We start from the raw sequence: 12,401 nt of genomic DNA on the forward strand, positions 1-12,401 counted from the left end.
GGCAGTACAAGAGCCCGGCCAGGGCTAAACCCAAGGCGGACTCAAAATGGTCACAAAATGGACAAATGCTCACGAGGTCTCACACTTTTATAAGTTTTGGTCTATTTACATGTTGGGGTTTAATTGTCCAGTTACAGCTTCAGGTTATGAAGTCCCATCCTCCCGGTTTGCTCTCTTCAGTTTGCCGTTTGTGCTTTTGGGCCTGAGGCTGTGAGGGTTGTCCTTGGTTCTCAAGCTAGAAAAGAATTATTTTGTCTGACTACTCTGGGAAGAGAACTTACTACCACTTAATATGAAGTTCAGAGTTGCACACTAAGGCAGCACAGTATCTGAAAAATATGAAAGCTAAAACTTAAGGCATCATTTGCTGTCAGTGGACCAGGAATCAGGCCCAGTGATTTGGCACCTCGTTTGCCATTGATTAAACAGCCCTTCAGCAGCCAGAATTGGCTACAACTGTGGCTATATTCTGACTGTTATTCCCTGTGCAGACAAATACTTTTAGCCTGGGGAAAAAAAAAAAATGGCTAAAGAGAGTAAAGAGAGGCTCAGCGGAGCCTCTACAAGTCCCTGACAGGAGGGGACAGCCGGGGGGGGTCGGGCTGTGCTCCCAGGGAACAGGGACAGGAGAAGAGAGAACAGCCTCAGCCTGGGCCAGGGGAGGCTCAGCTCGGACAGCAGCAGGAATTTCCCCATGGAAAGGGGGCTCAGGCCTTGGCAGGGGCTGCCCAGGGAGCTCTGCAGTGCCCATCCCTGCAGGTGGCACCTGGAGGTGGCACTCAGAGCTCTGGGCTGGGGACAAGGTGGGCACGGGGCAGAGCTGGGACTGCCTGGGTTAGGAGGGATTTTCCAACCTCAGTGATCCCATTATTTGTGATTTGGGCCACGTTCATTCCTGGCAGAGAGCAGCAGAGGCCATGTTTCTGTTTTCTCAGCCCCGCTCTGCTCCCCATGGGCGTCGCGTTGCCGGAGTTTGGCTTGGAGCCCTTTTGTGCCAGCCTTGCTCACGCTGCTAGGTCATGCTTTATTGCAGCACTTTGGTACAGGGTTTAGAACACATCAAGAGGAACCTGCTGGGGTTTTTAGGCAAGCACAGCATGCCAAGTGACTGAAAATGCACCTAAATTTCTGTCTGAGAGATGAAAAAATGCACCAGAGGCGTTTGTATTCAGCCCCTGTATAAAGGGGACGTTCAGCCTCAGTAATTTGTCAATATACGTGTGGATTAAAAAGTTGATCCTCTTGATGCATCTGTAGAAAAGAAAGAACAATGCCATCACATCTGGTGAGCTCTAGATCCGTACGTGATTCCCCAACCCTTGGATGTATTTACATAGCTCCCCAAATGTGTGCACAGAAAGACAACAGGTTCCAGAGTTTATCAATCTCCTGTGTGGGGTAGCGCTGGCACCAGCTCTGGCTGGTTTTGTACAATAGCTTGTTTCTGTCTTGATTTTTTTAATCTGTCCTGAGCATCAGAGGGGGATTCACACCTCCTGTCTCATGTATTGCTACTTCTCACTAGTGCCATTCTTCTGTGTGACATGTTGGATACAACAGAGGATAGAAGCCAGTCCCAAAAACCTGTACTGCTAAAGCCAGATTAGAAAATGCTAATCTTGACTCAGGATGCCAAGAAGTGTAAGAAAACTTGCTCTGTGGCTACAAATTTACCCTTCTGTGGAATCACAGCATCACACAATCATAGAATCACAGAATGGTTTGGGTTGGAAGGGATCATCTCATTCCACCCCTGCCATGTGCAGGGACACCTTCCACTCTCCCAGGTTGCTCCGAGTCTTATCCAGGATATCCTTCCAGGACAACCCTAAATCAGGAAGGCTCTTATGCAAGTGTTTAACTTTCAGTTTGTGTTGTAGTAGCCTTGTTTCAGGTTCCTGGAAAGAGTCATCTCCCTAAACCAAGCTGTAGTGTCAGTTTTGGCTCTTGCCTTAGAGTCCTGCTAATTTAGGGGGTGCAGGGCAATCCCTATAGCCACAAGCAGACGTTGTCACAGACCATGAAGCACGGACATGACCAGCGTGAAATTTGGGGTGAAGGTGGAGGAGGGTCTGGCAATAGATACCATCTGCTTCAGCAAGTTAGTACCAAATGTCTGGAAGCTTCCAGTTCCAGCCAGTAAAGGTGGCGCTGAAATAATGAAAATCGTATTTCTGTTAGGAATGACCAAGGAAAACTGTAGCTCCTTTTTTTAGCCAGGATTTCCAGAGGTGAAAAGATAAAAATCATGTGTTTTGTAGACAAGGACTTGTCCCACTTTAGAGCAGCAAGACTGAGAATATCCGGGTGAGAAAGAATACACTGCCAAAGGTTGAGTTTAAAGCAGAATTCCCCCTTTTAAGTTCATAACAGTACAAGGGAAAAGTCAAATGTCCAGAACAGCTGCATACTCATTTTTCCAACTCATATTGGACAACATTTGCTTGTCTTTGATTCCCATTCCTTGTGGTGCAGAGTTGGCAACTGGTTTGCAAATGTTCTCTGTTGTCTTCTCTTCCAAAAGGATCCATCTTTTTGGGAAAAAATGTGAAATGAGTGGCCCGGAATAACTCAAACAACTTCTCTTTAACCCTGAGAGCTTCAAGACTGAACTCTAAGGGAAAGATCTGGTTTGAGTGACACAGGGCATTTTTGGGATGGAGTTCCCACCTCTGAGTTCAACACACATATTCTAAGCTTAGGTGCCGTTGGAAGTTGGGCAAAGGCTTTAGAGAGACCAAAATAAATCTGGATGTGGCACAAATCCCCTTTCCTGGGTGGGCTTCTTTAACTGGGGTCGAGGTGCAGCTGTGGCTTCCCAGTGCTGGGAGTATGAAAACACAGAAAACATGATCTAACACTGGATCCAAAATACTTTTCTGTCCAGTTTATGTGAAACATAGCAGTTTCCAGATCCTGTGTGTGATGCTTCGAAAGCGTAAAATATGAATCCCATAAATCCAGTGAGGATGTGGCAGGCATGGATTTACTGGGGAAGGGAGGGAGGGAACTAAAAGCCCATCAGTGCTGTTGGTGTTTCTGTCTGACTTCAGTCTGAACGATGTTGCTGGTGAAATTTTGCTTTTACCGAAAAAGCGTCTCTTGCTTTTGAAGTTCTGTGGAAAGAAAATCTTCATTTAAAACTTTGATGTCGGTATCCCATTTGATCATCCACAGATAGCTGGGAAATGTGGACAAAATGGGAGTTTGGCTTGTTTAGGGATTTCTTTAATAGGCCTTCAAATGAACTACTTCATTTTCGTGGATTTGAAAGGGGGAAATTTGGCTGTTTTAAGTAATAGGGGAAAAGTGTGCAAAGATCTAAATGATGATACCTTTAATTGCACTCTTTTGTGCAATTTATGCAGATTAGACATGAATAGTTCATGGATGGCTCCCTCATATCACTGTCTCTGGGGCAAGCTGCAGCTCAGTGTTAGCCAGGCAATATTTCCCCTAAATCAATATGTAAAAATGCAATTTAATTTTCAAGTCAGTGTCAATGCAAGAGCAGATAAAGAAATATAAAAAAAGCTGATGCTGAGGAAAATTACAGTTTCCCTGATAGTGCCTTGCTGCTTTGAAAGTTGAGTTCAAGATCATGGGCAGAAGGAAACCTCTTGTGTGAAAAATGGGAATTTCCAGTCTTTAAGGGAGAACGGAGAAAAAGACAAGGTCACTTTAAATGATGTCCATGTTCCCGCATTTTTCCACATTTTCTAATTTTTTTTAATTTATTCGTCCCAATTTATTAGCAGTTATTTGGTATTCAAGTTACTGAGTAGTCCTCCACATTATTTACTTTAAGTACTGTTGTTATTTTAAAGAGCTTTAATGGTTTTCCACCAGCTACACGTGCAGACAAATGCACCCCACCTGCCCCAGCCCCTCTGCACTCGATTACTGGACATGGGTAAGGGATTCCAGAACATCCCTGCTCTGTAGTGCTGTTAATTGAGGGTCTGGACCAGATTTGCAGCTCTTGTAAACGAGCACAGCTTCAGTGAAATGGTCCTTTTTTATACCAGCTGCAGATCTGTCCCAGTCCTGCTGTGTGTTTCCAAATTGGGAAGAATGGCTTGTGGAAATCTCTGATACCTTGGGTGAATAATGGGGCTGGGCAGGGCAGACCAGGTCCCAAGTCCTTATTTTGGGAAAGCTGTACATTGCAAATGAAGACCATTTTTCCATGAAAATTTCAGGGCTGAGTGTTTTCTCCTGCATAAAATAAATCCCCAACAGACCCTGCAGAGGCAGATGTGTCTTAGAGCTTCAGCTGTGCTGAGTCTCAAGGAGGTCTGGGGAAGGAAAGATGCTTATCAGTCTATAAAAAGAGATTTCTATTGAAAATAAACATTTAAAGTATAATGATATGACTTTTGTTTCTCTGGTTATGCAGCTGCCTTGGGATCTGAGCTCCTGGTAAACACGTTGGCCTGTTAAAGGACATGATTCAGACTGTCCCCGATCCAGCAGCTCACATCAAGGTTAGTTTCCTGTTTATTGTGAGTCCTCAGATGTTTGGAGAGCCGTAAAATTAAAGAATATGTACACATACCACAGCTTCTCTTGCATGTTTATAAATTGTGCTATTGCCCAGCGTGGGCTTTTTTTTTTCCTGAATATTTACATGCTGCTGTCTGAGTCAGTCCTGCAGTCTTTGTTGCTGACACCTGTGCGATCTGCTCTGAAGCACGTGGATATTTTAAAGATAACTTTTTCTAAAATTAACCCTCCTTCATCGTCCTTTAATATTGGTGTTTGATAAAATATACCTCCTTGAAAAATACTGGATTTCTATGTCGCCGATTCTGCTCCACGACATCCAGTGGCAAACATTTAATTCAATTGCAGAAGGAAAATGAGCATAATGCAAAAATTCAGATCCAAACAAGCATCCCTTATATCTTACAGTGCTGTGTTTAAAATGCCTTAAAACCAGCATTGGTTTGCTGTATTTCAGGAGGAAGTGTTTGTTTTTACTGTATTATGACTATTATTATTATTATTATTATTATTGCTATTACTATTATTGCTGTGGTTTTCCTATCCTTCTTTATGGAAGACTTGGAAGCTGTGAGACCTGGAAGATGTAGCTACTGCAGAGAAAAATTAATTTTGGGGTATTGCCTACAAATTTCATCAGGAACTGAAGTGATAGAACAAATAGTAATGGGTTCAGACTGAAGGAGGGGAAATTTAGGTTGGATATTGGGAAGAAATTCCTCCCTGTGAGGGTGTTGAGGCGCTGGCACAGGGTGCCCAGAGCAGCTGTGGCTGCCCCTGGATCCCTGGCAGTGCCCAAGGCCAGGTTGGACACTGGGGCTTGGAAGAGCCTGGGACAGTGGAAGGTGTCCCTGCCATGGCTGGGGTGGCACTGGGTGACTTTTAAGGATTCTTTCATTCTTTATGACTGCCTTTCTGTCTGTTTTTCTTTGAAGTTACATTTTCTGCAACTTCTTTCATGGAGTTTTTCCTCAGCTGGCTGCCATCTACCAGTCGGCAGCTCTCTGTAGAAAAAGCTCCACTTTACAACTTATTTTTAACTGAAGCATAGAATAAAAATGAAATATTATTTTAAACAACTCCCTTTTTCTATAAAACTCAGTGAATGAAAGAATCTCTCTCTCTCTATCCCTCTGTTGTTTTTGGGTCGAGTTTAGTTACTAGGATGAGTTGCAGTAGTGGGAGAGCTCGTTCTTTCCCCCTCTCCAGGCTTTCCAACCCCAGCACTTCCACAGCCTTCTGGTCCTCAGTTGTTTTTTTGGAAAGAGCAGAAAAACAAATCTTCCTCCCCTCAAAATTTACCTTTTTGCCTCAACATGGGTTACAACCAGTAAGACTTGAAAACATTGAGGAGGATTTAGTACTTCTCCACGCTGCCTAAATGCCCACAGCAGCAGAAATAACATAAAGAGTAACTCAGTTTCGTGCTTTCTGCCAAAACTGGTGCCCAAATAAGGTTTTTGTAACCACAGGAGTTAGTGGGAGAGGGCAAGGCTGAGTATGAAAGTATCTTATTACAGCAAGAGAGCTGCAGAAAAATCTCTCTAATGGTGTGTTCAAGGGAATTGGAGGAGCCTGTTCTCAGCAGAGCATCACCCCAAAGTTGCTGTTTTATTGGAAAAGGGTGTGAGGAAGGCAATTACTTTAATGCTGTATTTGGGTAGAAAGCTGGCCAACTCCACTTCAAATCCTTCTGATTTCTGTTTATGTCATTAGGGCCTGCTGTGGTCTAAACACATTCTTTGGAAGGCAGCCATGGATGCTCGGGTCATTTCGGCTTTAAAAGTGGACATAGCTGCATTCTTAAAAATAAGCCAGGATAAAGTGCAGGGGGTGTGGGAAAGCCTCTTTGGTGTGGGGGGCTTTTCTGTCTGCACTCATCACAGCCCTGCTGCTCCCCAGCATGAGAAGGACATGGAGACAGGTCTAGGGGAGGCCACAAAGTTGATAAGAGAGACTGGAGCACCTCCCCTGTGGAAACAGGATGAGAAAGTTGGAATTTTTCAGCCTGGAGAAGAGAAGGTTTTGTGGAGCCTTCACAGCACCTTCCAGTGTCTGAAGGGGCTACAGGGAATCCAGAGAGGGACAATTCATCAGGAACTGGAGTGACAGGACAAGGGGAACGGCTTCAAACTGGACCAGAGGAAATTTAGGTTAAGATATTAGGAAAAAATCCTCCCTGGGAGGTGGGTGGGCCCTGGAATAGAATTCCCAGAGCAGCTGTGGCTGCCCCTGGATCCCAGGCAGTGCCCAAGGCCAGGTTGGACACTGGGGCTTGGAGCAGCCTGGGACAGTGGAAAGTGTCCCTGCCATGGCAGGGGTGGAACTCAGTGACCCTTAGGGTCCCTTCCAACCCAACCCATTCCATGCTTTTATGATTCTGTGAGCTCTCATTGCTGTTTTGATGCAGAAGAGACAAACTGGCTTCATAACAATCATCCTTGATAAGGTTTTGTTTAATTAACTGTATTCTGTCACGTGGTGGTGTTTCCTTATATCCTTCAACAAGCAGACACAGCCCCATCCACACACAATTAGAGCTGGAGCTTTGAAAATTCACCTTCTGGGAAGTGTCTGGATTATTAAGATTTGGCAGATTTCAAGATTTAAGTTTTCTGTCTGAACATGTGCAAAAAAATAATGCAAAATACACAAGAATATGGCAAGATGAATACTCAGAGATGCCTTTTTTTCAGAAAAGGGGATTTCATGTGCCTCGTGTGAGTTTTGTGTGTTCTCTTTTGAAATCAGCCTCTTCTGGAACCAGAAGGAAAATGTAACAAATCTCAGTGTTCTTGTGCTCCATCCCTGGATGGGACAAGAGCTGGATTCTTACCCAGAATTACCCATTCCGCACCCAGGCAGATCCTCTCCAATTTTGGGAATGTTTGGAAAGCCTCAAAGTGTGTGTCCTCCTTCTGTTTGGGCAGCTTCATTCCAGAGCTACTGAAGATTGAGCTTTACATTTTTCAGCTTGAATGAAGCATCTGACACTGATCTGGTGACCCTGTGGCTCCCTAATGTGTCATTTCACTTGAGTCACGACCTTGTGTTTTGTCCAAGCACAACGGAAAGAAACATTTGATGTGGATGTTTTCAGATTTTCATTTCTAGTTCAGTAAAATATGGGGAATTCTGACCGTGATCTTTGAGTAGCTTCATACATTGAGTGCCTGTAAGAGATCTGAAATAAATAAGCCTCCTCACATTGATAAAATTGTGGCTTTGTATAGGCAGTACTGTCATTTACACACACTTTAATCTCATATTTTTGTTGTTCTGTTATCATTAAACTCCAGTTCTTGCAACTGTAGTCACCGAAGAACTCTGAAATGCTGCCTGAGATTTACATATTTTGTTTTTAGGGATTTATGTTTTGTAAATACTAACCTTTAAATAAACCTTGGGTTTTTTTAAGGACGAAGTTCTGGTTTCAAAAAGGGTCAAACGTTTGTTTGACTTTAGTTAGCTTGTGCCATCACTGTGAGGGGATTTTGTCGAAACAATTATCAAAAAAAAAGTTACTGCTGTTCCTTTGGGCCTCACTGGGAGAGGAGGATTTTATCCAATCCCTTGGATTCTCTCTCATGCCTTGGAGAAGAGAATCCAAGGCATGGTGTGGGTAAAAAAAAAATTACTGTATTTGTCAGTAATGATGTCTATCCTGAGATAATGGGTGTGATTTTCACTGAATCAAGGCTGGTGAAAGATTTGGTCCATTTACATTTAGTTGATCTGATTTTTCTCTTGGTTGGTGATGATTTTGAGGTGTGGGATGGCTGAAGGGGTGGGTCAATGGCAGCAACTTGTGGGTGGCACACCCTTGTTTTTCACTGCAGAAGGTGAAGAATGGAACAATTTACACCCCAGACAACTCAATCAAAGAGGACATTCTTGATAAAAAATTCTCCAAGGGCATCAAACATTTCAAGCCAAGTTTGGCTGGTCCTTGTCTGTAAAACCTCATTTGTTCTGTGGATGTAACTGAGGTTGCTGCCTCTGTCAATTTTGGGTTATCAAATCTGGAAGCTGTTCCTGATACTACAGTGAATGAAAACCTGGTTTTTCAGACGAAAAAAAATAATTATTCCCTAGCAGTTTCTGAAAGCCACTCCTGAATTTAGCACTTCTCTGCCTGGGCTGTGGTGGCAAATCCACATTTCCATGCACAACGTCCCATATTGTCACTGGAAGTATCACGAAACCTGACCTCAGAACTCCTTTGCTGGGCAAAGAATATGTGGGATTTCAAATTGTGGCAGTGTAGAGATGCTGTTGGAGGGTAAGCTGTTGAGTTATGTCTAAATCTTTTTTTTTTTTTTTTTTTAAGTGGTATTATTTGTGAAGGAGTATATTCTGGGTCTGAAACAATCTGTTATTTTTCCTGGAATTGTAGAGTCTCTAAATATGATCCAAGACTTTGTTATGCTGGGAGTTTTGTATGCACAATACAGTCAGTCTCTGCCTGAACAGGCAGGGGGACAAGAAGGGAAGGACAACAGAATTATTATTTATTATTATCCTCCAGGATAAGGAGGATAAAGCCAGGCTTTTACCCCCACCTCTTTTTGGAGTCTTGCCTGAGCCAAAAGCCTGTTCCTTGTGGATTCTCTGCATGGCTAAAACACTTCTTTCAATGCTTATGGAGTGATATTTGGGCAGCTCACTTGGGAGTGAGAGCATGGAAATCTGAGCCAAGGATACAAAGAGCTCTGCCCAGAGCCCCACGTGAAGTAAACTGAGACCCACTGCAGCCTGGCTGAGGAGGTGATCCGTGTGGAGCATGGAGTTCTGCTGGATCACAGCCTGCCACCGGGTGATAACATATTCCTGTCCCTTCCAGAAAATAGGGAAGAGCTGCTCCTGAAAGCCGCTGGGTGATGAGCCAACCCTCCTCCAGGTGTGAATCAGTGATGACCCCCCCCCCCCCGGCCATGGCAAAAGTCCTGCAGTGGCCTCTCACTGGGAGAAGTTGCTTTTAGCCCCAGAGCATGGAGGTGAACAAGCTCCTGGATGTTACCTGGGCTGTAAACTGGTCCCTGGCTGCTGCTCAGGGATAACTGCTGCCTGCTTCATGACAGATGTGAAAAGTTTTTAGTATCAGCAGCCCCCAGAGCTGGAGTTGGATGTTGGAGTTGTAGCTCCATCCCCTTTTCTTACCTCACACTGTGGACTTCATTTATTATTCTGGTGAAATTTTAAAAGCTCTTCCCCTCTTTTAGTACTGACAGGGTAAAACCACAGTTTGAGTTTCACTGTTCTTCTTGCTTATTGTGCTGGATTGCAGCCCCTAAATATTGTTTGAATGATCACCACAGCTTACTCTGTGTCCTCAGAAAATAAAGTTGACCATGGGTGAGTTTATAAATAGAGTTTACCATGGATGTGGGTGGCACTCCTCCCCTCACATGCTCGTTCAGAGCTCCCACACTGCCAGGGTTCAGATTTGCTGTTCCTTTTCCCTTCTGTGTCAGCACACAGCAGTTACCTGTAATAATGCCAGAATCACTACTGGATTTGAACTCTAGAATCCCCTCCTAGGCAGAGAGTGATTCACTTCCCAGCAGCCTAAAGTTCTGGATGGTAACCAAATGATTGCCATAGAGTTCCAGTGAGTAAATTCTTCCTGCTTTTTAATTTTTTTTTCTTTGCTCTTGAACTCTACCTCTTCTGTCTGCCTGAGCAAATACCTCCTTGCTAAAGGAAAAGAGAGATAATGGCTTCTGTGTGCTATAATTGATGAACTTTCAGCAATTCAGAGCAAGTCCAAGATTGCTGCCAACAACCAGATGGAAAACGGTGTTAATGACATGTTCAAAGAAGAGTATGTTATTTTGATAGGGGATGGTCTAGAGACTTTAATCTCTATTGTTATAGGGACTAATGGCATGGATAATTCCTTAAGTGGGGCCATTTTTAAACAAAAATTATCTTCTTCATAAGCAGGAAAGAGCAAACTAAAGAGTACCAAATGCATTTTCAGAGCTCTGGCTGATAGATGTGCTTTACACGAGCCCTTTGTTGCATGGAGTCAGATGTGTTTAAATCTCATTTCTGCAGTCTGCCAGACTGTTAAAAGTCTGGACATTCCCACTGGTGATGGGTAGAAATCATAAAATGGATGCTCTTGGAAACCAGAGCCAGGGAGGGAAGCTGAGGGTAGGGGGAAGCAACGAGAAGAAGTTGAGAAAAACGGACGAGACAAACTGGAGCAGGAACAAAACCGGTTAAACTTTGGGGGACACTGAGAAAGATTCATCCTGTTCCTACTGCTCTGCTCTAGAGCCTGGAGTGGGACTGAGGGCTCCCAGACCTCAGCCTGTAAAGATCTCTCAAGCCCACTGCCAAAATATTTGTCCCCTCTTCCTTAGGTCCTGCCAACCCTGGCGCGAGCCCAAGTGTCCAGTGCTGTTTTGTGCCTCCAAGGCTGTGATTTTTGTGTGTGGCTTCATTGAGATCACTGAAGGGAAGGAGTGCAGGAAAGTCTGGCTCTGGAGCAGCCTTGGGACTCTCTAAAGGGCTGTGTCCTTCTTCCTTGAAAACTGGTCACAGAAACCACCTGCCCTGGACGATCCTCACACAGATCTGCAGAGCAAATGCTAAAGATGTGTGGAGATTATCTCGGAGCAAGTCAGAGATTACTGTTTGATATACACTGGATTTTGGATTTTGCCTTCATCTGGCCACAAATATCCCAAGGAATGGCTCATTTTTCACCTTTCCTGCGGGATGATTCCCCGTGACTCATTGTGAAGCATTTCCTCGTATTCAGCTACTCTGTATGGATTCAAACTCCTCAATTCCACACTGACTTTGCTCTCCTCACCTTCGTAGAGAGGGAGATTTATAGGGAGAGCTGAGGGGAGGTTGCCAAGCACACAGCGTGTGCACATTGAGTGCTCAGGATTGAGTTTGGTTCTGCTCAGGGTCCGTTTTGGGTGTTGGAGATCAGGCAGCTTCACCCCTCACCTCTGCATCCATCCCTGCTTTCAGCTGCCCTGGTTGTTTGGTCAACTAAATGTGGTCATAAACGAATAGTTTGTTACACTTCTGGTACTGCTTTTAAGGGCTGAAAGGCATTTTCCAGGAGCTGCTGCTCCAGCAGCCCAGACAGGGATAAATGATTCTCTTGGACTTGGTGATGTGCTTCATCTGTTCAAAAATTAATCTCTCCTCTCTCTCATTCTCCCTGCTCCTCCTCTCACTCTCTTCCCTCCCTTTTTAGAAAATCTCACATTTCAACTTATTCTATCCTGTTTAAATCTGAATTTTTACTTCATTATTTCCTACCCTTGTTCTTATCTCCTCAAGACCCTTTTGGATTATTTCACTGATCCTGTTGGTGTCCCAAAGTTGACTTTGGGGTTCAGTATCTTTGGCTGATGTGTTGTTTTATCCCCTTCTTTAGACTGTTAATACAGACATTACCTCATAAACAGTTATGGGCATTTGATTAGATACCTTTCACCAACTTGCTATTTTATCATTTGCCATAAGCCTTTCCCTGTTGTTCTGTAGGATATTTTCTGACTCCCAGTGTTCTCTCCCAAGACAAATCAAGTTCTCGTTGTAGGAAATCTTCCTTGGCTCAAGACAGTAGGGAATATTTGGGTATTTCCATACATGTTTAATTAGAAAGAGAAACTGATTCTGTGCATTATGTGTTTTCCTGGTGCAATTTTGTTTGTTTATCAAAAAAGTGTCATGTCCTCACCTAGAAGAGCAAAAAGGGTAACTGCTGTGCCCCTAAAATTCCATCTCTGTGTGACCAGTGAGTTCTGTTCCCAAGAGGCTCTGCAGTGTTTTCTACACTACCACATCCCCCTCAGAAATTCAGCTTTATGCTTCCTTATATTCTGTAAATCCCAAATGTTGCCATCCAGATTTATAGCATG

The 12,401-nt window shown here is 43.9% G+C and overlaps 1 protein-coding gene across 2 annotated transcripts in view; it reads left to right on the forward strand.

The window, feature by feature from the left end:
• The window catches only part of ERG (ETS transcription factor ERG), a 142,493-nt gene that overhangs the window by 36,462 nt on the left and 93,630 nt on the right, over nucleotides 1-12,401 (forward strand). For both annotated transcript variants that reach the window (XM_058419399.1, XM_040056205.1), the window contains exon 2: nucleotides 4,400-4,487. The gene's annotated coding sequence lies outside the window, so the exon portion shown is untranslated. The remainder of the gene's footprint in view (nucleotides 1-4,399; nucleotides 4,488-12,401) is intronic.

Source organism: Hirundo rustica, chromosome 2 (genome assembly GCF_015227805.2).
Source record: "Hirundo rustica isolate bHirRus1 chromosome 2, bHirRus1.pri.v3, whole genome shotgun sequence".
NCBI classification, from domain to species: Eukaryota; Metazoa; Chordata; class Aves; order Passeriformes; family Hirundinidae; genus Hirundo; species Hirundo rustica.